Source organism: Schistocerca piceifrons, chromosome 4 (assembly GCF_021461385.2).
Source record: "Schistocerca piceifrons isolate TAMUIC-IGC-003096 chromosome 4, iqSchPice1.1, whole genome shotgun sequence".
Classification (NCBI taxonomy): domain Eukaryota; kingdom Metazoa; phylum Arthropoda; class Insecta; order Orthoptera; family Acrididae; genus Schistocerca; species Schistocerca piceifrons.
The window spans coordinates 505,537,923-505,564,011 of record NC_060141.1 but is presented as its reverse complement, the minus strand read 5'-3'; positions in this window follow the sequence as shown (position 1 = coordinate 505,564,011).

The following is a 26,089-nucleotide window of genomic DNA, read 5'->3' as shown; positions in this document are numbered from 1 at the left end:
GTTGTTGCAAAAATCGCTAGCCTAACTATCCAAGAATACGATGTCAAAATTTCAAATCGAAATTCTCATTCGTTTAGATTTTATGAGCATAGAACCGAGTGCACATCGGGTGCAGGCTCGAGCAAGACAGGGCGAAGCACTACATAAGGTAGAGATGTTTAGGTGGCCACACACAAAATGCGAATGGAAGCTTTAATTCCGCTATTCGGCGATTAGCTCCTAAACGCTTGCACTCCGGACTAAAAGTAGTTGAATTGGCATCGTATTTAGCAGCGGGCTTGTTCAATGAAGGAAATTCATCCCTTATGATGGTCATGAATGAGGCAAGCTTCCATTATGCCGAACAAATGGATAACCAGCACGTGAGCCGGCGGAATCGAGTAGTTCATTGGAATATAAGGAAGGTCGGAAAGCCCTGAAAGCACTGATGGAAGCCCAAAACGAAACCTATAAGAAAGAAGAAGGATTACTATATGGTGCTGGAATCGCAGATTGATCGGTAAGCTGTTTACATTATTGTTAACTTTCTTGAAGTTCTAGTTTCCGATAATTTATTTTTCAAACGCGTTTATCTAGAAATGACTTTTTTCACATTTGCGTGCAGTCTAATTCAAAAGTATAGAGCCGATCATTACGAAAACTGATAGTATGATTCTTTATAAAATTACAAATTGTATGAACCAACTTGTGAGATGACATTATGATTTTAAGTGCATCTTTCTTTGCATAATCAGAAAAAAATCGTGACAATCGAAGTAAATTTTTAATTTTCATTATTTTCACCTGCATTGAGATTCATATTCTTAGAAAATACATTATTAACGTAAAGCCAAAACTTTTTTGATTTCGGTTGAAAATCGGAAAGGCTACACTGCACGCATTTGGAGAACTATACTCACAACCTTCAGCGGACATGATAGCGTAACTTCATTACTTTTGGCTGCAATTATTCAACAAAAAAATCAGAAAAACTGTTTGATATATAAATGAAATGATGTCAAAATTTGATTAAATTGTAATTAATCCTTCCCACAAAAATAAATAAATAAATAAATAAATCCCAGAAACTCAGTGTCAAACAGCCTCCTAATGTGGTTTCCCACCTTTAGTCAACTATCTTAGGAACACAGTCGTACGATAACATTATGTGGAGAGATAGAGATGCGAATTTTAACGAAATACTAACGGATGAAGCTTTTGGAGCATCTGCTGTGAGGTTCAAAGAAGGTAACCTATCGCACATGCCCTCCACCCCCTCCTCCCAACGTTTAGTTTCCTTTACTCGTTCTTTAAGACCCTTACTATGTATGTAGGTGGGTATGTGTGTGTGTCTACTGGAGTTTGAGGTTGCAAATTATGTCTTATATTCTGTTAATGTGTAAGACAAGTGTTATCTTTTAACTTTATTCTATCACATAATTGTATATAGTGCCTGGGTGGTAATACAAATCAGACTCAGTATATTACTGAACATTCTACCTCGTAAAATTTGTTTTGCCTGAAACGTAAGAATGTGTCCTAAATACGATGTTAATTGTAGTCCGTAGTCACTACGTTATCCAAAATCAGTTTGATATTTATTCTAGAAGTAGAGAGCAGTGGACCTCTACTATTATAAATTCAACATTATTCTTTTTGTACACCGCAGCAAAGCCTCCATGATGCACCATTCCTGTCGAATAAAGCACCTTTGATAGAGTGGGTCCTTTTCTGACAGCTACGCGATCGTCATTTCTCAAAAATCAGGTCATCAGCCCTCCTTCCCTCGCGATTGCTCTCGGCTGTTTCCAGACCATATATCTGGCCACGTATCGGCATGGGACTTTTGAAGCTCACGTTAGTGTAAATCAAACGGCATCACTGACTGTTTTGAAATGACCAGATCATTCTTCTATTCATCTGACAGAAAATGGTCACTTGTACCATAGCGTATTCCCAATTTGCTGCAGATGTCAAGGATTGTCGGTCTTAGATCTTGCAGATTTAGATCCGTAACTTTCTGAAAATTTTGTGGCCTGACGATGGTTGTTGGCCGACCTGGACGGTTATCATAAGCCGCTTAGCCGTTCGTTAGCCTCTGTCCTACATTAAATGTTATCACAAAAACTGGATTTAACATTTGGCGCGTTTCTGCAGTAGTTTTCACAATGTTCTGTGTCATGACACAGCGGACCCACAAACTCAAGGAAACACGACAACGAAGGATTGCTCTCCAAGAACTAACCAAACTCGCGCCCACTTACCACACAGATTGAAGAAGAATGTACGACAAGGCACCTTGCAGTATTTCAGTGTACTCGTAACAATTTGCACGCAAAATTCAAAATTTCAAAACTTTTGGAAGCATTTATTTAAGATCAGTTCTGACCTTATACAGGAACACAGGCAGAAAGTAATTGTACTTCAGGATTTGTCAACCTTTACAAACAAATGTGGTGTATCAACAGTCTTAGAGCTGTTACTTTTAAAGAGAGTCTGTTGTCTTGAAGTATAGTGTTTGATTATTCGAAAGTTCAAGTTAATGCAGAATATTTCGGCATTCGTTAGTTGTGGGCAGCAGTTTTAAATCGAATGGTTGCTACGAAAGAAGAATAAAACGTAGTTTATATTTATTACATTGTACTGTCAATTGAAATACACAAATGGTTGTAATCATTAATCTGAATGGTAACACGCTGCCATTGGATGGATCAAAATAGCCCGTCATATTTCATTATTTACAGCGCACTTTCGGCTCTTTATACATTTTCAAATGATTATGTAGTAGAACTCAGAAAATGATCATACTTGGATTATAATCGCAGTACTCATCAACTTATGTCTTATTATTAAAAGAGCGTGATGCACTTTGTTCAGTAACACCTCATGAACAACTAAAATATGATAACGAGTACCTTATACTGTCACTCCACTACGGATTTCGCAGGTTTATACCTCCGCCATAAGGTTGACTTGTGTAAATTTACACGATGTAGACGATTTGTAAATAATGGAGCTTTGGTTTACTGAAAGTTTTTGTAATGTTAATACATCGAAAAAAGTGGAATTTGACATGAGATCGCACACATATTTTTGAGAAATTAAGTCCGGCCGAGTTTAGATAAAAGCCCTACAGAAACATGGTTTATGTACGTATAACATGCAACCGGCCGCTTCTTAAATTTTATACCATACATTCTACAGTTAACTAGGTTTTGAGTCGATCGAGGGTCATTCTCATGTGGAGGTGTTAGAGGAACATTATTTTCTGGTCTATGTACTGCTTGACGCCAGAGTCGTGATGCGAAACGTGTACAAAACGAAAAGCTCGTTATAGCGTACTTGCACTCTCATGTCAAAGAGCGTTATGTGGAAAAGTTTAATATCTAGCATTCTCATGTTACCTGTACATACGTTCAGTGTTCATAAATATGATGTCATTTATGTCATGTACGTGCATGTGTGTGTGTGTGCGGGGGGGGGGGGGTTAAGCTTCCTGTAATGTAAGATATTTAAATGGATGTGTCATGTACACCAACATGTGGGTATCCTAAATCATAATGATCTTTCGCACACAATCGTAACTTAAGCCGAAATTTTCCGTTATTTTCGCCAGCACCACGACCGTAGAGTGTAGCTGCGATCAGTCGAGGAAGTAATATTCCTGTAACAGTCCCGTCTTATGATGAGCCTCGGAAACTAGTTAGTGATGCCATAAACCGTAACAAATTGAAAACACTTTGTTTGCACATCATATTTTCATAAACCGGCTATTTGAATCACAGTTAAAGTTCGCCGTCTACAGTAGACAAAATGACTTTTAGGAACTGTTTGACAGTTACTCATTCAACTTAATTCTTTCAAGAGTCAAACCGTTGAAATTAGGCCTTGACTGTAAACATGGGAATGGCATGTTTCAGTAAAAAAATAGCAAAACTCCTTACGATTTGACTGAAATGCGAGAGATTTACCTTAATAACATACATCTCCGCACGTGAATTGAAATGAATGAAGAATCTATTTCCAAGAGCCTAATTACTCCCAGTTCTGTCAATTGGTATTTGCCATCATATCTATATCTTCCATTCAGGAGTAAGCGTATGAAGGGGGTTATTGACTCTTTCACTCAATTTGTTACTGGCCATGTTTTCTATAAACACTCCCGCACGGTCATCGGTCCCAGAAGGATCTCTTAACATTACCTGGCAACGAGGAAGCTCGTATAACGTGACAATAGTAATATAAACTATCATGGTTAAACACTTCGCATTTAGCATCGAGTGTACTGATCACCACACGGTCAGAAACAAAGTAGTAGACCAGTATGGATACACGTGAGGCAATCAATATTAGTCCCAATTCAGTTATTGGTTACCTGAGAAGCTTCTGTGTAAGTGGCAATCAGTCAAACTTTTCCAACACAGATTCAAATTACTGATGTTAAAAAAAAAGAAAGAATAGTTTACATATTTTCGGTATTATTTGTGTTTCATTATTAAACTGTGATACAAATGTCAAACAATTTTAAAAGTATTATATAGATTAAAACTGTATAAGCGAAAAGGGCTTTATTTCTAGGGTGATAACTTTTTTTGTCATACGAATTCCTTACGTATGTTTACACACATTTGTGCAAAACTTAAAAGTCACTTTCGCACAATCGGTCACTGTCAATTAACACAGCTCGACGGAACTTTGATATTATCTAGAAAAAAACTGCTAGAGTATAGCACAGTATGGCATAGTATAGAAGGTATCTGAAAGGAATACGCAATGACACAAACAGAAATGACACTTTCATTCAAAGACAGTAATTGCATTGAAGTCACCGCGATTCCTGATGGTCCCTTGAACATTAAAACAGGTGGGAGTTGGTTCTTAATAGGGTGTGGTCACCACAGATGGCAGGGAACGCTGAGGAACGTGCTCCTGTGCTGCCCAAAAGGGTAATAAGCATCTTGTGCAAGGACGTTCCATTCCTCCAGCTAGCGTGGTTAACAATTGCTGGACGGTCGTTGGTGTAAGAATGTGGACGTGCTGAAATGCGCCTCCCAAACGCATCCCCTACGTGCTCTACGGGATTTAGTTCAGAGTTAGCGGGCAGTCCAGTACATCAATCGAAAATCCTATCTTTCCAAGAGGTCCTCCATGTGCGCAATTCGATACAGTCGAGAAGTGTCATCCATAAAAATGAGCTTAGTGTTGAATGCAACCCTGACAAGACGCACATAGGGAAAGAGTAAAGTGTCACAATAACATTGACCGTTGAGTGTACTGTGTTCAAATACACTCCTGGAAATGGAAAAAAGAACACATTGACACCGGTGTGTCAGACCCACCATACTTGCTCCGGACACTGCGAGAGGGCTGTACAAGCAATGATCACACGCACGGCACAGCGGACACACCAGGAACCGCGGTGTTGGCCGTCGAATGGCGCTAGCTGCGCAGCATTTGTGCACCGCCGCCGTCAGTGTCAGCCAGTTTGCCGTGGCATACGGAGCTCCATCGCAGTCTTTAACACCGGTAGCATGCCGCGACAGCGTGGACGTGAACCATATGTGCAGTTGACGGACTTTGAGCGAGGGCGTATAGTGGGCATGCGGGAGGCCGGGTGGACGTACCGCCGAATTGCTCAACACGTGGGGCGTGAGGTCTCCACAGTACATCGATGTTGTCGCCAGTGCTCGGCGGAAGGTGCACGTGCCCGTCGACCTGGGACCGGACCGCAGCGACGCATGGATGCACGCCAAGACCGTAGGATCCTACGCAGTGCCGTAGGGGACCGCACCGCCACTTCCCAGGGACACTGTTGCTCCTGGGGTATCGGCGAGGACCATTCGCAACCGTCTCCATGAAGCTGGGCTACGGTTCCGCACACCGTTAGGCCGTCTTCCGCTCACGCCCCAACATCGTGCAGCCCGCCTCCAGTGGTGTCGCGACAGGCGTGAATGGAGGGACGAATGGAGTCGTGTCGTCTTCAGCGATGAGAGTCGCTTCTGCCTTGGTGCCAATGATGGTCGTATGCGTGTTTGGCGCCGTGCAGGTGAGCGCCACAATCAGGACTGCATACGACCGAGGCACACAGGGCCAACACCCGGCATCATGGTGTTGGGAGCGATCTCCTACACTGGCCGTACACCACTGGTGATCGTCGAGGGGACACTGAATAGTGCACGGTACATCCAAACCGTCATCGAACCCATCGTTCTACCATTCCTAGACCGGCAAGGGAACTTGCTGTTCCAACAGGACAATGCACGTCCGCATGTATCCCGTGCCACCCAACGTGCTCTAGAAGGTGTAAGTCAACTACCCTGGCCAGCAAGATCTCCGGATCTGTCCCCCATTGAGCATGTTTGGGACTGGATGAAGCGTCGTCACACGCGGTCTGCACGTCCAGCACGAACGCTGGTCCAACTGAGGCGCCAGGTGGAAATGGCATGGCAAGCCGTTCCACAGGACTACATCCAACATCTCTACGATCGTCTCCATGGGAGAATAGCAGCCTGCATTGCTGCGAAAGGTGGATATACACTGTACTAGTGCCGACATTGTGCATGCTCTGTTGCCTGTGTCTATGTGCCTGTGGTTCTGTCAGTGTGATAATGTGATGTATCTGACCCCAGGAATGTGTCAATAAAGTTTCCCCTTCCTGGGACAATGAATTCACGGTGTTCTTATTTCAATTTCCAGGAGTGTATTTGGAGGTCAGCACGCTCATATGACTATGCGTCCCCACGCCCCACACCATAACCCTTGGACCAGCAAAATGATCATGTTCGACTCTGTTCCTGAGTGAATATCGTGTTCGCTCCTCTCGCCTTATGAGGATAAGTCCATCACTGTCGATATAGCGTGGGGAGATATAAAGTGGCGTCGACGTAGTCAACCCAAATCTTCGAAAACGGTATACTCAGCGGTCAGCGTTGAGCATTTAGGAATGCATTCTTCTCTGACTTCATTTCACGGATGAAAGAGCGTGACAGCACCGAAATCCACACTCGGAGGCGCTCTCGGAGCCAGAGAATTTTCGGTGAATGAACTGGCCAGCCGGTTCCCCCGACTTAAAACCCATCGAGCACGTTGGAGGGACGTACTGCTGTTCCATATGCACCAACGGCAATCCAGCAGTCATCATCAGTGTTGTTGGAGCTCTATAACTTGAACTCCTTTCCAACCTTTTGGCCAGTAAGCGAACACGTTGCAGAGCACACACCGCATTGCCGTTCGCAATGATTACATACCCTATTAAGCACCGTCTTCCACCTTTTGTAATGTCAAGGGCAACATAATTAATCGCTGTGGCGACATTATATTTATTTTCTTTGAATAAAATTGTCTTTGTCATTGCCTATTTCTTTCAGTTACCTTCTGTACTACACTCTAACAGTTCCTCCTATGTGCGGTCCAAGTTCCATCGAGCTATGTTATTTTGCATGCGGAAGTTATCTTCGTCCTTACGTTTCGCACTCCAGTGTGTAATACGTTATCACACAGAATATTGTCTCAGTAAAATAACGAATATAATTTATAAATGGTCTTACTCATGTAACAACTATTCAACTGTCCACACCGTCACCGGTAGACGAGAAATTTTCCCTTGCTCTTGCTGTAGTGTAATATTTAGGAAGAAGTTTGTTGAGACGTGTTTTGTAAGAATAATTACTCTATCGTACAGCTTAAGCTTCGATTGTGTAATATTTCGAAAAGTTTGCCAGCGCATTATAGGCAATCAATATTATAGGCAATCCATCACATGGTGCCACACCTGGCAGGTTTGCTAATGGAATCTGAACATTTGTATGATAGTTCAATATTCATTGATCGCAGTATAATATTACAATATATCTCGTAATCGTTTAATTCGAATGTGTGTAGTTCAGTTTTATATGTACACTGCAGGAAATATTTATCCGAAATATTAATAACCTCAGAAGCTATAATTAATCTACGATCATGTGTCTTTCGCATAAAGAAACACTGATCACTAAGAAACGGTTATTTTTTAAAACATGGTCGACTTAAACTATTAAAAAGAATGTTAAACATTTTTACTGATGAATGAATTTAGACCGTTGTAGGTACTTGAATGTGGTATTACTAAAAGGAGTTCAGATATGGTTTATGTTTCGCTGTCAATATGAGAAACATATGACTGTAAAATGGTAATTGCTATCTAAGTAACAGGCTTACTCTTTTTACAATTTTCGAAATACATGATGACTGTTTTCTAACTTTCCTGAAGAGAAGGACTACCTCGCATACACGTTTTTAACACATCTGTTACATACAGTGATTACGCGATACCTCCTAAGAGTGTGTACCGGCGTAGTACAGAAACTAGACGTGGCATGGACTCAACAAGACGTAGTCCCCTGCAGAAATATTAAGCCACGCTTCGTGTATAGCCGTCTATTGTTGTTGTTGTTGTTGTGGGCTTCAGTCCTGAGGCTGGTTTGATGCAGCTCTCCATGCTACTCTATCCTGTGCAAGCTTCTTCATCTCCCAGTTCCTACTGCGGCCTACCTCCTTCTGAATCTGCTTAGTGTTCATCTCTTGGTCTCCCTCTACGATTTTTACCCTCCATGTTGCCCTGCAATACTAAATTGGTGATTCCTTGATGTCTCAGAATATGTCCTACCAACCGATCCCTTCTTCTAGTCAAGTTGTGCCACAAGCTCCTCTTCTCCCCAATTCTATTCAATACCTCCTCATTAGTTATGTGATCTACCCATTGATAACTCCGGTTCCTGGTTTCGTGGGGTCTACGCCACACTCGAATCCTTGTCAACAGCTCTTACCAACTAAAATCGGGTCTCACGGGACCCTAGTCCTCTGGGGTCCAACCGATATGGTCACAAGCCCAGAAAAGGCGCACTGGCGATGCCGTGCTGTTAGCAAAGGCAATCGCGTCGGTCGTCTGCTGCCACAGCCTATTAACGCCAAATTTCGCCGCGCTGTCCTGACGGATACGTTCGTCGTACGCCCATACTGATTTCTGCGGCTCTTTCTCGCAGTGCTGCTTGTTCGTTAGCACTGACAACTTCATGCAGTGGCGCTGCTCCCGGTCGGTAAGTGAAGACCGTTAGCCACTGTGTGGTCCATGGTCAGAGGTAATGCCTGATGTGTGGTATTCTCGGAACACTCAAGACACCGTGGATCTCGGAATATTGAATTCCCAAACGATTTCCGAAATGGAATTCCCATGACCCTAAATCCAACTAGCATTTCGCGTTCAAAGTCTATTAACTTCTGTCACTTGAAAATAATCACGTCGGGAACCTTTTCACGATAATCATCTGAGTGAAAATGACAGCAACGCCAATGCACCGCCATTTTACACCTTGTTTACGCTGTACTACCGCTGTAATGTGCATATCGCTATCCAATGGCTTTTGTCACCTCTGTGTACTTCATTCGTATGCAGTTCGCTAGAGAATATTCGCTAGTGAAAATGTTTTATTTGAACTTTTAAAATGCTCTGGGGTTCTGGGTAGAAGATAGAAATTGCAAAACCTTAGAGTCACTTCATAGCTAACTCAGAGTCAATACACATCGGAATGAGTAAAGAGGGTGAAACCCGCAAATAAGCTTTACAGCTAAGAAAGTTTTTAATGGCTGTCCGCTTCACTGACAAGACAACTAATAGGCACTGTTACCTCGCTGGCGTTCTAATTTCTTTTCCATTCATTCTGGGCTACCGCGTAGTAGCCGATGTAATAAAACAGAAATAAAATGCACCGGAGGTGCTACGAGGCATCGCAACCTGTCTGCCATTATATGTAGTATAATTTCACGGTTTAATGCCAGTAGAATGACCTCTCTGGACGTCTTAATACTCACATGTCAAGAGAAGAATTACTTCATGTTGCTGTCTAAGAATACAAAGGTCTACACTCAAAATAATTTTACTACCACATTACACCCTCAAAAGTGAAACGTAAATCATGTTGCCTATAAAAGAAAAGAAGAATTTGGTTTGACCCACAATGGCACTATCGGTAGGAGTCAACAACAAATACAAGTTACATAGTCGTTATTTATGTCTCTGATAGTTTAGTGCGGCCCTCAAAAAGAGAAAAAATGGAGCTCTTTCCCATCCCTGCAAAATGTTGAGTTGAAAAGATGACAGATTAAAAAGGTGTACGTCTGGAGGAACACAAAGACTGAAAAAGCTGTTGTTACATAAAATATTATTATACGCGTAAGTAATATTACAGTAGGGCATGTGTATTCCGCCATCCACTTCCGTTATATTCCTGTTTGGTTTACAATTTGAGTTGTTGAAAGGGCACTTATTAAACTAGGATTAGCATTCCCTCCATTTCTTCTTTAAATTTACACCAGTCTCACTAATACAATTATAGTAGTTTAAAATAATACAAGACCTCGATGATCATTTTATTGACCCCAACTCAACTGATAATTGCTGATTGTGAGGTCTTCAATCCGAAGACTGTTTTATACATCTCTCCAAATTAATGTACCCTGTGCAAGCCTCTTCCTGTCTGCATGACTACTGCAACCTAAATCATTTAAACCTGCTTACTGTAGCCAAGCATTGGCATAACATTCAGCATCTCATGTTCCCACATTTATCAGCAACTCAAGCTGCTCTTGCCCGAGCTCCGCTTCAGCGAGTTTACTTAACACCTACGTTCTTTGGAATAGGAATATTACATTCTTCTTCAAGTCTGTCGTTGTGTTACCTGTCTCTTGTACCCTGCAGACCAGATGCAATTATTTTGTCATGGTGTGCTATCACTATGATCTCAATAACTTTTAGAGAATATTGCGTGCTCTAAGTACCTTGTTCTACTTAGGCCTTGGTCATGTAGCAGTCAAACGCATCCTTAAGACCAATTACGTTATATAAAGCATTTAAGTTATTCTAAAAATATGAAAAAGCTTTACACTGCATTCGAAACAGGACCTTGTGCCCAGAAACGATAGTGGTACAAATTTTAACATGGGTCTTGGTGAAATAATATCGTGCCAGAACGCTATTCGTATCAGTCTGACTGTCTTTCACTTCAGTTCAGAAAAATACCTAGTACCTACAACCACTAATTATAGCAATCCTAGTGACGTTTATACTGTCGTATCTAGAATTACCGTTCGTAAGGAATGGTATAGCCTCTTTAACAGTTTTTCTTACAAGCTTGCATTCGACTGGACGGGTATGTTCACCGTCCAAACCAAAAACGACAAAGTTACAAAAAGTCTGTGATTATAAAATGGTGAACGAGTGTTAAAATGTTATGTATGTTGCCTATCTGCAACTAGCGCATCTTTGCAACGTATATATAAAACCAACAAGTTATTTTTTGCTGTATGGAAAAAATTAAGAGAGGTCAGTGTCAAATTATCATAATACAGGTCACAATTGAGGAATTTTGATTTTGTTTACATATACCGAAAATTTTTCTCCTAAAATCTAGGATAATTGCGTGCCTTGGTATACGAGGTACCTAGATGTACTTAATTTGCTATCAACTACCAGTCAAAGAAGCTATTCAAAGTTAAAGATGTTAAAACGTTTCTCCCTGTGACAGGGTGCTGTGCTTGGAAATAAAGTCGACGAAATTTTGTATATGATAACGAAACACTCATTTTAAAAATGACGTACAGGAGGTCTCAGAAGGAACGGTCAATATTTAAGGATACGACACAAACGATCATTCTAAGCAAAATAGTCTGGTGAACATGGACTCTAAGACGCGGACCTTGACAGCTATGACACATATTCGTCTTCGATACTGAGAAACTTCAAGCTCTTTGCTTTCCATATTTTGGAGGGAGGTAGCGTGGACCATAAAATGAAAAAAAGGTCTAGAAAACATGGGCTCTGTAATGGATACCTTAAAAGCTGTGAACGTTTATTCATCTTTGATACTGTGAAACACATCTCTTTTACTGCAAGCCTTTTGCTTACCAAATTTTGAGAGGAGGTAGCTGGGACAAGAACAAGAAAAAAATTGTCTAGTAAACACAGGCTCTAAAATGCACAACAAGAACTATGAGCAGTTTGTAATGGTAGTTGAATTACGTAACCATTACGGCACCTCACCTCAGCCTCTCGATAAAAGCAGTATTCTACTGTGGTTCTGTAAAATAGCTAACATATTTCTGTGACAACATTCAGATTTAATTTCATTAATGTAGAGGTACTTCGATAAATACATATCTATATATTGCAATGATATTATTCTTATGTGTATTCTTTCTTTTGTCACTTGTAACTCTGATTTTTGGGCGCGTAAGCGGTTATTAGAGAGTCAAGCTTTGGTCGTCAGGTTAAAAAGACGCAAATTGTAGTCAGTTTATGAAATGTGTACTTCAACAGTGAGGAAGATATTTTCAAGTATGTTTTATATTGTGAAGTGATGTTTTGGAACGAGTTAAGTGATATTGCAAAAAAAGTAATAAAAAAGAAGTGTAACTTAATTCTGAGTGCTGATTACTTTTTTACATCACCATTGTGAAACACATCTATAAAACTTTCGTATATCGCAGAATAACACCTATGCCTCTTCGCATCCGCGCTTGGAATCATCACTACTTAGATTTTCTACGATTGAGCCACGAGTTCACAACGAGACCAGCGTGGGAAACACGAAAAGATGAGTGCCTAGTTTATCCATTATTTCAAGAAATGACTTTATTAACTGTGGTCTAATGACACCTGCCACATAATATAACTTTGTTCTTGCCCGAGCCGGCCGGTGTGGCCGAGCGGTTCTAGGCGCTTCAGTCTGGAACCGAGCGACCGCTACGGTCGCAGGTTCGAATCCTGCCTCGGGAATGGCTGTGTGGGATGTCTTTAGGTTAGTTATTTTTAAGTAGTTCAAAGTTCTAGGGGACTGATGACCTCAGATGTTAAGTCCCATAGTGCTCAGAGCCATTTGAGCCATTTTTTTCTTGCCCGAAAATGCAATATTTAGCAGCGTGAGCAACACTACAATCATAATTAATTTATGACCTTTGTTGTGGTAGGTTTGTTAGAAGTTGATCAATAGAAAAGATATTTTTCACATCAGCGAAGATGAGCAAGTGCTCAAACCTCTTAGCTACACACTTTACCGCCCAGGTTTACAGAACGACTGCCCAGATTTACAGGACTTTTTTTTCTTGTTTTTGCCTACGCCACCGTCTCTCACACTGTGGAAACAAACGATTTCCTAAACGGATAATCCCCTTGCGTCTAGCTCCAACTACCACTTCGCTTTCAAAGTCTGTTAATTCCCGTCGTGGGGCCATAGTCACGTCGGAATCCTTGTGTATACGAATCACCTGAATACTAACGACAGCTCCGCCGATGCGCAGCCCTTTCATGTCTTGTGTATGCGATACTTCCCCCATTCGTATATGCACATATCGCTATCCTATGACTTTTGTCATCTCACCGTACTTCCCTGTCAGAGTCACCTGCCCACAACGCCACCGGGTGACATTCAGTCTTGCGGTGACCAGTGGTTACAATATTTAGCCTCATCGGTGCATACGTACGATACAGTGTTTAAGCTCTTGTGTAGCTCAATTCAGTCTCCATCTGCTAGTTTCCATATGCTAACAACAAAGCGAGCGACGAGCTGCTCTGCAGGGGTCACGCACGTGGGCAGCCCCTGTCGCAAAGGCACGTCACCGCCCAGGAGATGGGCGGCGTGTGGCGTGGCGTGGCGTGGCGCCGCGTCACGGTGGACGGTCTCCTGTGTGGGCGGCGGGACACGGCGTTGGGTCGCGCGTGGGTCGCAGTCGCCCACGCGCCGCCGTTACGTTGCAGGATCTCCCGCTGATACGGCCCTCTTGCGAAAGGGCAATAGGAGCGAGACTAACGCATTTCGCCTCTGATGGCCACCGCTCTCACATCGTCTCTGGTCGGAGCGTGCCTCCTAACGCAGCTTACAGAGTTATGTCATAAATTAGCAAGGCGTTCCTGGAAGTTGTCCCTCACATGAAATTACAGTCGACATGTATTTTCCGTTCCAAGCAGTAGTATCTACCACACGCCGGGTCACAGGAAACCGAGGAAATACACAGAATCCATCTACATCTAGATGATGATTCTGCATTTCGTATTTAACGGCATGAGAGAGTTTTTATACAACCACTTTTAAACTGTTCCACTTTCGAAATGCACGTTAGGGGCAAAAGAAACACACATCTTTCCGCGTGAACTTTGATTCTTGTTATTTTGTTCGGATGAGGAAATCTTCGTATGTAAGTGGAAAACGACAAAACATTTTCGTATCTCGAGGAAATAGTTGGTTATCTCGTCGCAACGAATAAAGGCATAGTTTGAACGATTGCCACCCCAACCAGCGCATCGTGTCCGTGAGACTGACCCCTACTTCGAAATAGCCGGCCGAGGTGGCCGAGCGGTTCTAGGCACTACAGTCGAACTGCGGGACCGCTACGGTCGCAGGTTCGAATCCTGCCTCGGGCATGGATGTGTGTGATGTCCTTAGGTTAGTTAGGTTTAAGTAGTTCTAAGTTCTAGGGGACTGATGACCTCAGAAGTTAAGTCCCATAGTGCTCAAAGCCATTTGGAGCATTTTACTTCGTAATAACACAAAACGAGCTTCCCTTCTTTAAAATTTATTCTATGTCATACATTAGTCTTCTCTGGTTAGGATTCCATATTGTACAGCACTACCCCAGGTAAGGACGGACAAAAATAACATTATCTGGTTCGCCTCTCTCACAACATTTTCAGTATGATGGTTGAAATCTAAGTCTTTTACAATGGTAATCGCTAGTACTTAGTTGAGCCTACAAGGTCTAAATGTATTATTTATCGTGTAACCATTTTTCGCATCATCCTGTCTAAATCATTTTGGAATTTGTTTTGATCTTCTGGGGACTTTACTAGACCGTAAACGGGAGTGACCCCTGTGCAAATGATCTAAGAGGACCACTCAGGTTGTCATTATGACCCAAGCCGTTTATAGATTAGACAGCAGATGGCTTGTAACATTTCTTTGACGAAATATCAGAAAGATCTGAGATTTTCATTGCACAGGTAAACAATTAGTACATAGAACTATTACATTTCGAACATGCGAGACGATTCCATTTTTAAGAAAAATGTGATTTACATACGGTGGACTGCGAGACGGCGGACGATGCGCCTAGTAGCACAAAAAGAGACCCTCTACTTTTAATGCTCCCATTCTTCCATCTATTTACATTTCATGTAGTCTCAGCTGCGAATGTGGACAACCATCAGCTGTATAATGGAATGACGACAGTGAAAATTTGTGTCGGGCCGAGAGTCGAACCCAGATTTTCATCTCATCGCGAGCGGTCGCCTTGTAATTTTGCAAACCGAGTACCAATCACGGCGAGACCCAAACTTTCATATGTTGTCAACAGTGTGTCTAAATCCTGTACTCGTACATTCATTTTGTGTATCCCCGTATAGAGGACACGTTTTAATTGTAAGTCGCTTGCCTGGTGTGGGCAGAAAATAAATGCATTCATGGCCGAAGTAACTTTGTATTGTATTTCTGAGTAACGCAGCCATTGTAGTACAGTATTTATCCGCCGACACCGGATAAGCGACTTTTAAGTAAAATGTCTCCCTTTTGCGGGAATATGCATAATTGATGTACGAGTACAGAATGTAGAACCACGCTTCCGACACATGGAAGTTTCGGTCCGCCCGGGGGTCGTGCTCGGATAGCCAAATGGTAAGGCGAACGCTCGCAATAAGCGGAAAATCCAGGTTCGACTCCCAGTCCAGCACAAATTTTCACTGTCGTCGTTCCATTATACAGCTGACGGTTATCCATACTCGCAACTGCAAATACATTTCATAACGACTGTTCCTTCGGACATGCCTGCAAGTTCGAAAGAATTTTCATCGTATTTCTGAATAACACATGCAACACAATACAGTATACCAGCTACTTGTTTTAGATCGCTGGAGCAATGAACTCTTTTGAGGGATAGGAAAGAGGTCCAGATAACTCCTGTTTTCAAAAAGGTTGCCAGATATATACACGTAGCTACCGCTTCAGATCCAAAACAAATTTTGTATAGTGCAGTTTGTCCACATTGATTGGTTGCATTCTCAGTTTATTGGGCCAACTGAGCAATGCAACATTAGTTTTGGATCTGAAGATCATCTGCGCACAATGTCGAAATCTTTTAGCTAAATAAAAACAATACAGTGGCCCAGAGGTCTTTTTCTCCATTTTTACATTAGCCCTTCATATCTCTTGCTGTAATAGCATTATCAAAGCTGACGTACCATGGGTGTCATACTGTCGGCTTTTACCTACGCGTAAGTTTTCAGTATATTATTTTGTTTCCTTTGTAGAATGAGACACGCATTTTATACATATCATAGCCTCACAGATACGCTCAATATGACCATTTCTATGGTTATTCCGTTAGAGATTCAGCCGGTGCTTGCGGTATATGGGAAAGAGTGTCGTCTGTACGCAGCGACCCCGAAAGATCTGTGTAAGAGGCAAGTGATCACTTGCAGTGCGGTATTGGATGGTACAGTGAATGGTTCTCCTGAAGCGTGGCTACGCTTCTGTGTAATGGCAGTTGTTCGCCTTGTGGTGGACATAAGCGTTACTGTTAAGGTGTCTGCTACGAAGAAACGGCAGCCCTGCAGGGAATAAGACGAGTAGAGGTAAGGAACGCTACAACACCCATTTTCAAAACATATTAAACCTACGACTGTCACGGTGAACGAACCGTCGTCATGGCTTCTTGTCTACAGCACCTTCTTGTCAAGCACACTCCACCAACCACTTTACCTTCTCGTTGTCTACAGTGTCCACTGAAAGCCTATTCGTTCTTAAAAGCTTTTGTTAGAGTTCTTTCTGTCCTCCCACTTCCATTTCTGATAATGCTATACGCGTCTTTAGAAATGCTAAATTAATTGATATTATTCTTAATGCACCTTACAATTTTTATTTTCATTATTGTGATTGTTTTTATTATAATTAAAGCAAATTATTATTATAATTATTACTGTTATATTTCGCGTTGGTTATTAAAACTGTTCTCGTAATAATTTCAAAGATGTACTAACTGAATCAGAAGTACACCTAGGCACCGACAGTGATGCATAATATTTTTTGATATATGACGTTCTTAGTCCGTTGTAAGTGAGAGAATTAAGGTCCTATTCTCCTCAGGCTGAACAAAAAATAAAGAAGTAAACGAAGTCGGTCAAACCAAAATAGTTTTTGATGTTAATGTTCGTTACTTAATCCAATGACCCCTTTCAATCATGAATATCATCAAACTGATAAATTTAGCAGTCAGTCTCATCTCAAACTGAATCTAAACCTGTTCGAGTAAATATTTCAATAGAGAAATCGCGGGTATAAATCATACGAACGTTTCTCTTACAATGTCGCATTTTATGGCAACATAGGGCCTACATTAGTACTAAAAGTAAAAAAAAATGGTAATATATGCCTTACATTGCACTAGAATGTGACACTGCAAGTGAACGTTTGTATAAATTAAACCTGTATCTTCCGTATTAAAATGTTCAGAAGAAGTGGTGTGGATAGAGTAGGAGATAAGAATAATGGAGTCGTTGATCAGTTTAGTGATGGTCATAGTGATCTAAAACGGTGACTGAATCAGACAACAAATTTTACATCAAACACTGTTTTAGTTTGTACGAATTCTTAAACACTGGATCGCTGCAAGTTTCAAGGTGGTCTTGTCACTTCTCATTAAAATAAATAAATATTATCTACGACAGAACACCACTGCTAAACCTCCACGCAGCGCCCCATTGGGTTTTGACATCCGTTGCTTGAACTAGCCATGATGCTGAAATTGTGGAGCGAGAGGATCGGATCCCATCCCAACGACGAGAATACTTGCTCACAGGAACTTAAATTCATATTGGGTGTGTTCCAACTTTAGAGTAACATATTCGGAAGAGACTCACCACTTATGAACTTGCGAGAGATTTAGATCGCATACAGAGAGATAAGTGGAACGGAACACTTGCAAACATTCTGAAGAGCTCGGGTACAGTGTCCAAAAATAATATGTGGATATTAAATTGCTCTCCCGGTGAACGTATTTCTTAGCGATCCGTTGACATTTTGTGCAGTAATGACAATGCTTACCATCGTGAAGCTCTGCTTCGTCAGTTCTTTTCAGTTATTGTTTTATTTAATTGTTGTATATGTAATCACGACGGGCAGTTCTTATCGTTTAGCACGATCAAAGTCGTATTTATTAGAAAAATGTCTTATTACCACCTTCAGTTGCTGGTAAAATACTTTATTTAATCAACCAGTTTCAGTAGTCTTGCAACCATCAGGTTCACAAAAGGTATTTACGGCATCGTGTTAGGTGAAATATAAAATCGTTATCATCAGGTGATAAAGCCATGAATAATACACCATATCATATTGTAATATAATTAACGTTGTCAGTCTACAAAAACTATGCTAGTGAGTGTACCCATTCATGTTAAAACTGTAATAGGCTTTAACGTTGTAAACAGATTAATACTACATATTACGTTGTCATAACTGCGTATTATTCATGGTTTTATCACCTAACGATAACGATTTTATGTTTCAGCTGCTATGATGCTGTGAACACTTTTATGAACCTGATGATGGTCAGACGACTGAAACTGGTTGCTTAAATAAAGTATTTTGCCAGCAGCTCAGGGCAGTAACATGACACTTTTATAAGAGCTGTGCGGCACCATTTCCTGAAAATATTCGTATTTATTAGACATTCATATGGTCATTTGACGTGTTAGTATTTAATCCAACCAAAACTGTGCCACAATATGCGATTGTTCAAATGGTTCAATTGGCTCTGAACACTATGGGACTTAACATCTGAGGTCATCAGTCCCCTAGACTTAGAACTACGTAAACCTAACTAACCTAAGGACATCACGCACATCCATGCCCGAGGCAGGTTTCGAACCTGCGACCGTTGCAGTCGCGCGGTTCTGGACTGAAGCGCCTAGAACCGAATATGCGACTGTGTCTTATTAGCTATCAAGCAGTGTATTACTTGGAAATGTTTACAGGGCCACTGGTATTATTGGCTTCATTTAAACTGACTTCTCATCCCCAGTACATTTTACTTTAACCTTTGCGCGTTTTGGTGCCAACTAGACAGAATGACCCTGTAAACCTATACGTTCCGATATCCTATTCACTTATTTATTTTCCGCAGTTCCGGACTGACCACAGGAACAATGGGACAATATAATATATATATTTCTCAGAATGTTTATAAAAGAAATAGAAACAATAGATAATAGGTAGCGCATAACAACAAAACGATGCAAGCTACGAAACATATGTTCAAAATAACACGAATATGCCACCGGGAAGCAATTCGACTTAGATTACCATTCTTTTTGTTTATTTACTCTTTCGGCATTTAAAAAGGCCATGATCACATTAAATGCTTAGCGCAATGCATTAACTGTAATAGTCTTATAGCTCTCTACTCGGTTAGTATATTCTTTGCAAACATTCTTCGAATTTCGTGCTACGTTATAGCTATGAGTCTGTGTATGTTCTTCGGTTTACCCTCATAACCACGCACTTGACACACACATATTAAGGATCCATTGATTGAATTTCACCACACTCACATTCAAGATTGTCTGATAGGCCCCTTGTTCATCAGTAGTTTACGTGTACCAACACTCGTTCTGATACGGTTCGAAGTTGTCCACAATTTCCCCAGTATGTCAAAATCAGCGATCTTCTTGTTGGAGTCATCCAACAAATTTTGGTTCTTATGTCAACCTACATCCCTTAGTTCTTCTCGAGCTGTCTTTGAGGCGGAGGCTTGCAGTTCACCGATTTTTCAGGCAGGTGACGTTTGTTTAAGCATGTTGTAGGTATTAGGTCTTAGTCTACTGAGAATTCAGTCTTCTCTAGAATATTTCTGTGTACTCTTGTTGTAGGCTGGGATCGCCTAATCTCAGGGAGTTCTATGTTTGCTAGGACAGGGAGCCAGGCACAAGGAGTGGCACTGAGTGCTCCAGACATTATCTGCTTGTCTCGTTCAGTTGTATGCCCACCTCAGCTAGGTATGTAAGGGCTTCCAGTCCAGACTGGTGAACAATATTCAGTCACGCTGTAGGCAATGGGTAGTGATGAAGTCCCTAACGTGCTCTCTCCACAACCCCCATATCGTTCTTGCCACTTCCGGCCATTTACCACGGCGGGATTTGGCTCTGTTTTTTTATCTTCTAGGTCTGAGCTATGCGTTAGTGTTATCTAATGTCACTCTTAAACATTCAGGTCTGATGTGTTGGCCATTTATATAGTGGTAAAGTGCATTGTGATACTTGTCGTTGTGTGAGGTCATGTATGTAGATGCCACTTGAAGCAGTAGGTGCTCAGTACTTCCAGATCTACATTCAGTCTTTTGTTGAGGTCAATAAAATTTTTTACTTGATGTGCGATGCCCAGGCCTTCCGTGTATGCAAATTTACGTGAATTATTTTCTGAGACGCCAGCAGAACATAGATGGGAAAGAATGTGTGCCAGTGTAGAACCCTGTAATATGCCATTATTCAGAGCCATGTTGTTCTTACTATGAAGTGAAATGTTGATTTTTTTGTCTTTTAACATGTTTGTGAGTAAACTGTAAGTCTGTTTGCATTTGATAATTCTGTTTAGCCTAAGCAGTTGCTCTCAGTCCGTACTGTACCGTAAACTCACGTTAGATAGACGAGAAGCACACCGGGTTTCATCTTGTTTTGGAATGATTTCTCGGTATAGGTTGTAAGTGCCAGGACTCAGTCGCAAGTTCCTACCCACTCGCAAAATCCGCTTGGTATGGTTCAAATGGCTCTGAGCACTATGGGACTTAACATCTTAGGTCATCAGTCCCATAGAACTTTGAACTGCTTAAACCTAACTAACCTAAGGACATCACACACAGCCAAGCCCGAGGCAGGATTCGAACCTGCGACCGTAGCAGTTCCGCGGTTCCGGACTGCAGCGCTTAGAACCGCAAGGCCACCGCGGCCGGCACGCTTGGTATGTTGCATGGTGTGCTTCAATGTATGGAGCTAATCTTGTCAACAGTATTCTCTCGAATAGTTTGTAAGAGGTACGTAGCGAAAATATTATCTGAAATTCTTTGGGTTATCTCCAGTCCTTTTGGGCTTCAGCAGAGCGACGACTTTTGCTTCCTTAGAGATCATTTCAATGCTGTTAGAAGCCTAACGAAAATGACCCGTGTTGTCCAAGTGGGTAGAATTTTACTAATATTTGCTGGCCAAATGCTGCAGCACCCTTTGAGTGATTCTATGTTGCTGAGTAAAAATCGAATGAGGAGAGTATTAAGAAATATCGGAGACAGAATTCCCTGTAAAACGTAACATGTTCGACATTTGCCACATTATTATGTAGCTTTTCTAGGTGACATTATTCTTTGGGGATGGACAGAGTTGTCGCAGGAAATTCTAGCACACGACATAATGCGATAAGTCCAAGACAGAGTTTCATCTATCACATGTCCTACTTATTAACAGTTGCTCAGCTTCTCGTCATAAATTCCCGGCGTTCTTGCTATTACATTTACCTGAAAACACCTGAGAACGATAACTGGGCTAGTTGTCAAAATATTGCGTGTAAGAGTGGAACCAGTAATCCGATTCGACGCCCCACAATTACGATTTAATCACCACTTTTAATTTTTTGTCATTAATTATGAACGCATGCACTGAAATTCCTGATTTACGAGTTGGTGAACGAAGAGGGGGGGAAAACGTAAAACTTCATTTGTAACTGATTAAATTCTTTTACAGTAATGCGTCAGTAACCTATGATAAATTATTTTCGGAATATAAAATAAATGCCGCGAATATTTGTTGCCTGTTTCATATGAGCGCGATCACATCGAATTATGGGCTGCAGCACCGTTTCATTAGCCGAACGACGATTCTTATTAATGTGCAGAATATACAGTTGAAGTATAATTCCAGTGGAATCTTCGTTGACTGTATTTGAGATTTTCGGTGCATTTTCTTACAAACTGTTCAGTGTCAGCTGCGACGGAAACTTTGTCGATGCGCCACGTCAAGTGGCTATTCGGCTCGGTAGTTTATAGGAAAGTACACTACTGGCCATTAAAATTGCTACACCACGAAGATGACGTGCTACAGACGCGAAATTTAACAGACAGGGCGGAGATGCTGTGATATGCAAACGATTAGCTTCTCAGAGCATTCACACAAGGTTGGCGCCGGTGGCGACACCTACAACGTGCTGACATGAGGAAAGTTTCCAACCGATTTCTCATACACAAACAGCAGTCGACCGACGTTACCTGCTGAAAAGTTGTGATGCCTCGTGTAAGGAGGAGAAATGCTCACCATCACGTTTCCGACTTCGGTAAAGGTCGGATTGTAGCCTATCACGATTGCGGTTTATCGTATCGCGACATTGCTGCTCGCGTTAGGTCGAGATCCAATGACTGTTAGCAGAATATTGAATCGGTGGGTTCAGAACGGTATTACGGAACGCCATGCTGGATCCCAACGGCCTCGTGTCAGTAGCAGTCGAGATGACAGGCATCTTATCCGCATGGCTGTAACGGATCGTGCAGCCACGTCTCGATCCCTGAGTCAACAGATGGGGAGGTTTTCAAGACAACAACCATCTGCACGAACAGTTCGATGACGTTTGCAGCAGCATGGACTATCAGCCCGGAGATCATGGCTGCGGTTACCCTTGACGCTGCTTCACAGACAGCAGCGCCTGCGATGGTGTACTCAACGACGAACCTGGGTGCACGAATGGCAAAACGTCATTTTTTCGGATGAATCCAGGTTCTGTTTACGGTATCATGATGGTCGCATCCGTGTTTGGCGACATCACGGTGAACGCACATTGGAAGCGTGTATTCGTCATCGCCATACTGGCGTATCACCCAGCGTGATGGTACGGGGTTCCATTGGCTACACGTCTCGGTCACGTCTTGTTCGCACTGACGGCACTTTGAACAGTGGACGTTACATTTCAGATGTGTTACGCCCCGTGTCTCTAACTTTCATTCAATCCCTGTGGAACCCTACATTTCAGCAGGATAATGCACGAACGCATGTTGCACGTCCTGTACGGGCCTTTCTGGATACAGAAAATGTTCGACCGCTGTCCTGGCCAGCACATTCTCCAGATCTCTCGCCAATTGAAAACGTCTGGTCAATGGTGGCCGAGCAACTGGCTCGACACAATACGCCAGTCACTACTCTTGATGAACTGCGGTATCGTGTTGAAGCTGCATGGGCAGCTGTACCTGTACACGCCATCCAAGCTCTATTTGACTCAATGCCCGGGGGGAACAAGGCCGTTATTACGGCCAGAGGTGGTTGTTCTGGGTACTGATTTCTCAGGATCTCTGCACCCAAATTGCGTGAAAATGTAGTCACATGTCAGTTGTAGTATAATATATTTGTCCAATGAATACCCGTTTATAGTCTGCATTTCTTCTTGGTGTAGTAATTTTAATGGCCAGCATTGTAAGTATGAGGATAGAGGAGGCATTAGAAGTTGTAGATTACCTTCGCTTCTCTGGCCATATACACGGTATTTCAGAAGTGATGGTCAATATTCATCGATATGACATGAATGATCATTTAAAACAAAAATAACAAGTAAGCATGGGCTCTAAACGCGTATCTTACAGGGTGTTTCAAAAATGACCGGTATATTTGAAACGGCAATAAAAACTAAACGAGCAGCGATAGAAATACACCGTTTGTTGCAATATGCTTGGGACAACAGTACATTTTCAGGCAGACAAACTTTCGAAATTACAGTAGTTACAATTTTCAACAACAGATGGCGCTGCGGTCTGGGAAACTCTATAGTACGATATTTTCCACATATCCACCCTGCGTAGCAATAATATGGCGTAGTCTCTGAATGAAATTACCCAAAACCTTTCACAACGTGTCTGGCGGAATGGCTTCACATGCAGATGAGATGTACTGCTTCAGCTGTTCAATTGTTTCTGGATTCTGGCGGTACACCTGGTCTTTCAAGTGTCCCCACAGAAAGAAGTCACAGGGGTTCATGTCTGGCGAATAGGGAGGCCAATCCACGCCGCCTCCTGTATGTTTCGGATAGCCCAAAGCAATCACACGATCATCGAAATATTCATTCAGGAAATTAAAGACGTCGGCCGTGCGATGTGGCCGGGCACCATCTTGCATAAACCACGAGGTGTTCGCAGTGTCGTCTAAGGCAGTTTGTACCGCCACAAATTCACGAAGAATGTCCAGATAGCGTGATGCAGTAATCGTTTCGGATCTGAAAAATGGGCCAATGATTCCTTTGGAAGAAATGGCGGCCCAGACCAGTACTTTTTGAGGATGCAGGGACGATGGGACTGCAACATGGGGCTTTTCGGTTCCCCATATGCGCCAGTTCTGTTTATTGACGAAGCCGTCCAGGTAAAAATAAGCTTCGTCAGTAAACCAAATGCTGCCCACATGCATATCGCCGTCATCAATCCTGTGCACTATATCGTTAGTGAATGTCTCTCGTGCAGCAATGGTAGCAGCGCTGAGGGGTTGCCGCGTTTGAATTTTGTATGGATAGAGGTGTAAACTCTGGCGCATGAGACGATACGTGGACGTTGGCGTCATTTGGACCGCAACTGCAACACGTCGAACGGAAACCCGAGGCCGCTGTTGGATCACCTGCTGCACTAGCTGCGCGTTGCCCTCTGTGGTTGCCGTACGCGGTCGCCCTACCTTTCCAGCACGTTCATCCGTCACGTTCCCAGTCCGCTGAAATTTTTCAAACAGATCCTTTATTGTATCGCTTTTCGGTCCTTTGGTTACATTAAACCTCCGTTGAAAACTTCGTCTTGTTGCAACAACACTGTGTTCTAGGCGGTGGAATTCCAACACCAGAAAAATCCTCTGTTCTAAGGAACGCTTACAGCAGAAAGACGACGTACAGAATGGCGCACCCACAGACTGCGTTGTTTTCTATATCTTTCACATCACTTGCAGCACCATCTGTTGTTGAAAATTGTAACTACTGTAATTTCGAAAGTTTGTCCGCCTGAAAATGTACTGTTGTCCCAAGCATATTGCAACAAACGGTGTATTTCTATCACTGCTCGTTTAGTTTTTATTGCCGTCTCAAATAGACCGGTCATTTTTGAAACACCCTGTAAGAGCTATCAGCGATTCTTGATCTTCGATTCTGTGAAAGATATCTCTTCTACTGCAAGCGCTTTGGTTTCCATTTTCGGAAGTGGTACTATGGACAAAAACAAGAAAGAAATATGCAGTAAACATGTGTTCTAAAATGCATCCCTTAGCAGTTATGAGCACTTGTTCATTACAAGAGTTGTATTTCAAAGTAACTAATATGAACAACTGCTCATAGTTCTTAAGCTATGCATTTTAAAGCACATGTTAACTGGAAATTTTTTCCTTGTTTTGGTCCATACTACCACTTCCCAAAATATTTGTTTCAAATGATCAATCACGTTCATTTCCATGAATATTGACCATCACTTCTGAAGTAAGTATAAAGTGTCAGATAATCTTTAATATTCCAAATATTAGAATACCAATTGCAAAGTGTGACCTCTTACCTGGCAGTTGAAGCCACTCTTCAGTAAACGTTACATTACAAGTGACACTGAAGTTTGTTTCACAATGTCTACATTTGCTGGCTGAGTTTTGTCATTGTAGACTGGAAACACGTAGACGACACTCATACAGCTTTAGTTGTTACATCGAAAAATTGAAGTTACGACCAAGAAATTTAATGATTTTGATGATCCTATCAGCCAGCCACGCAAGTTTCCTATCTTCTTTTAATTCTTTCTACTGCTTTTTCTCTTTTTACCGCATGCGTTTGTAGTTTTCGTTTTGTGGTTCTGCGTGTGTGTGTGTGTGTGTGGGTGGTGTGTGTGTGTGTGTGTGTGTGTGTGTGTGTGTGTGTGTGTGTGTGTGTGTGTGTGTGTGTCAGTCTTCGGGACGGCCTTATAAATTTTTATTCGCAGTTCTGTTTTTGGTACTTTTAGACCAGTCCTTCACACTAGTCTCATTAAGTTTTGGTAGTGGCGGCAGCAAAACCTTTCCATTTCCAGA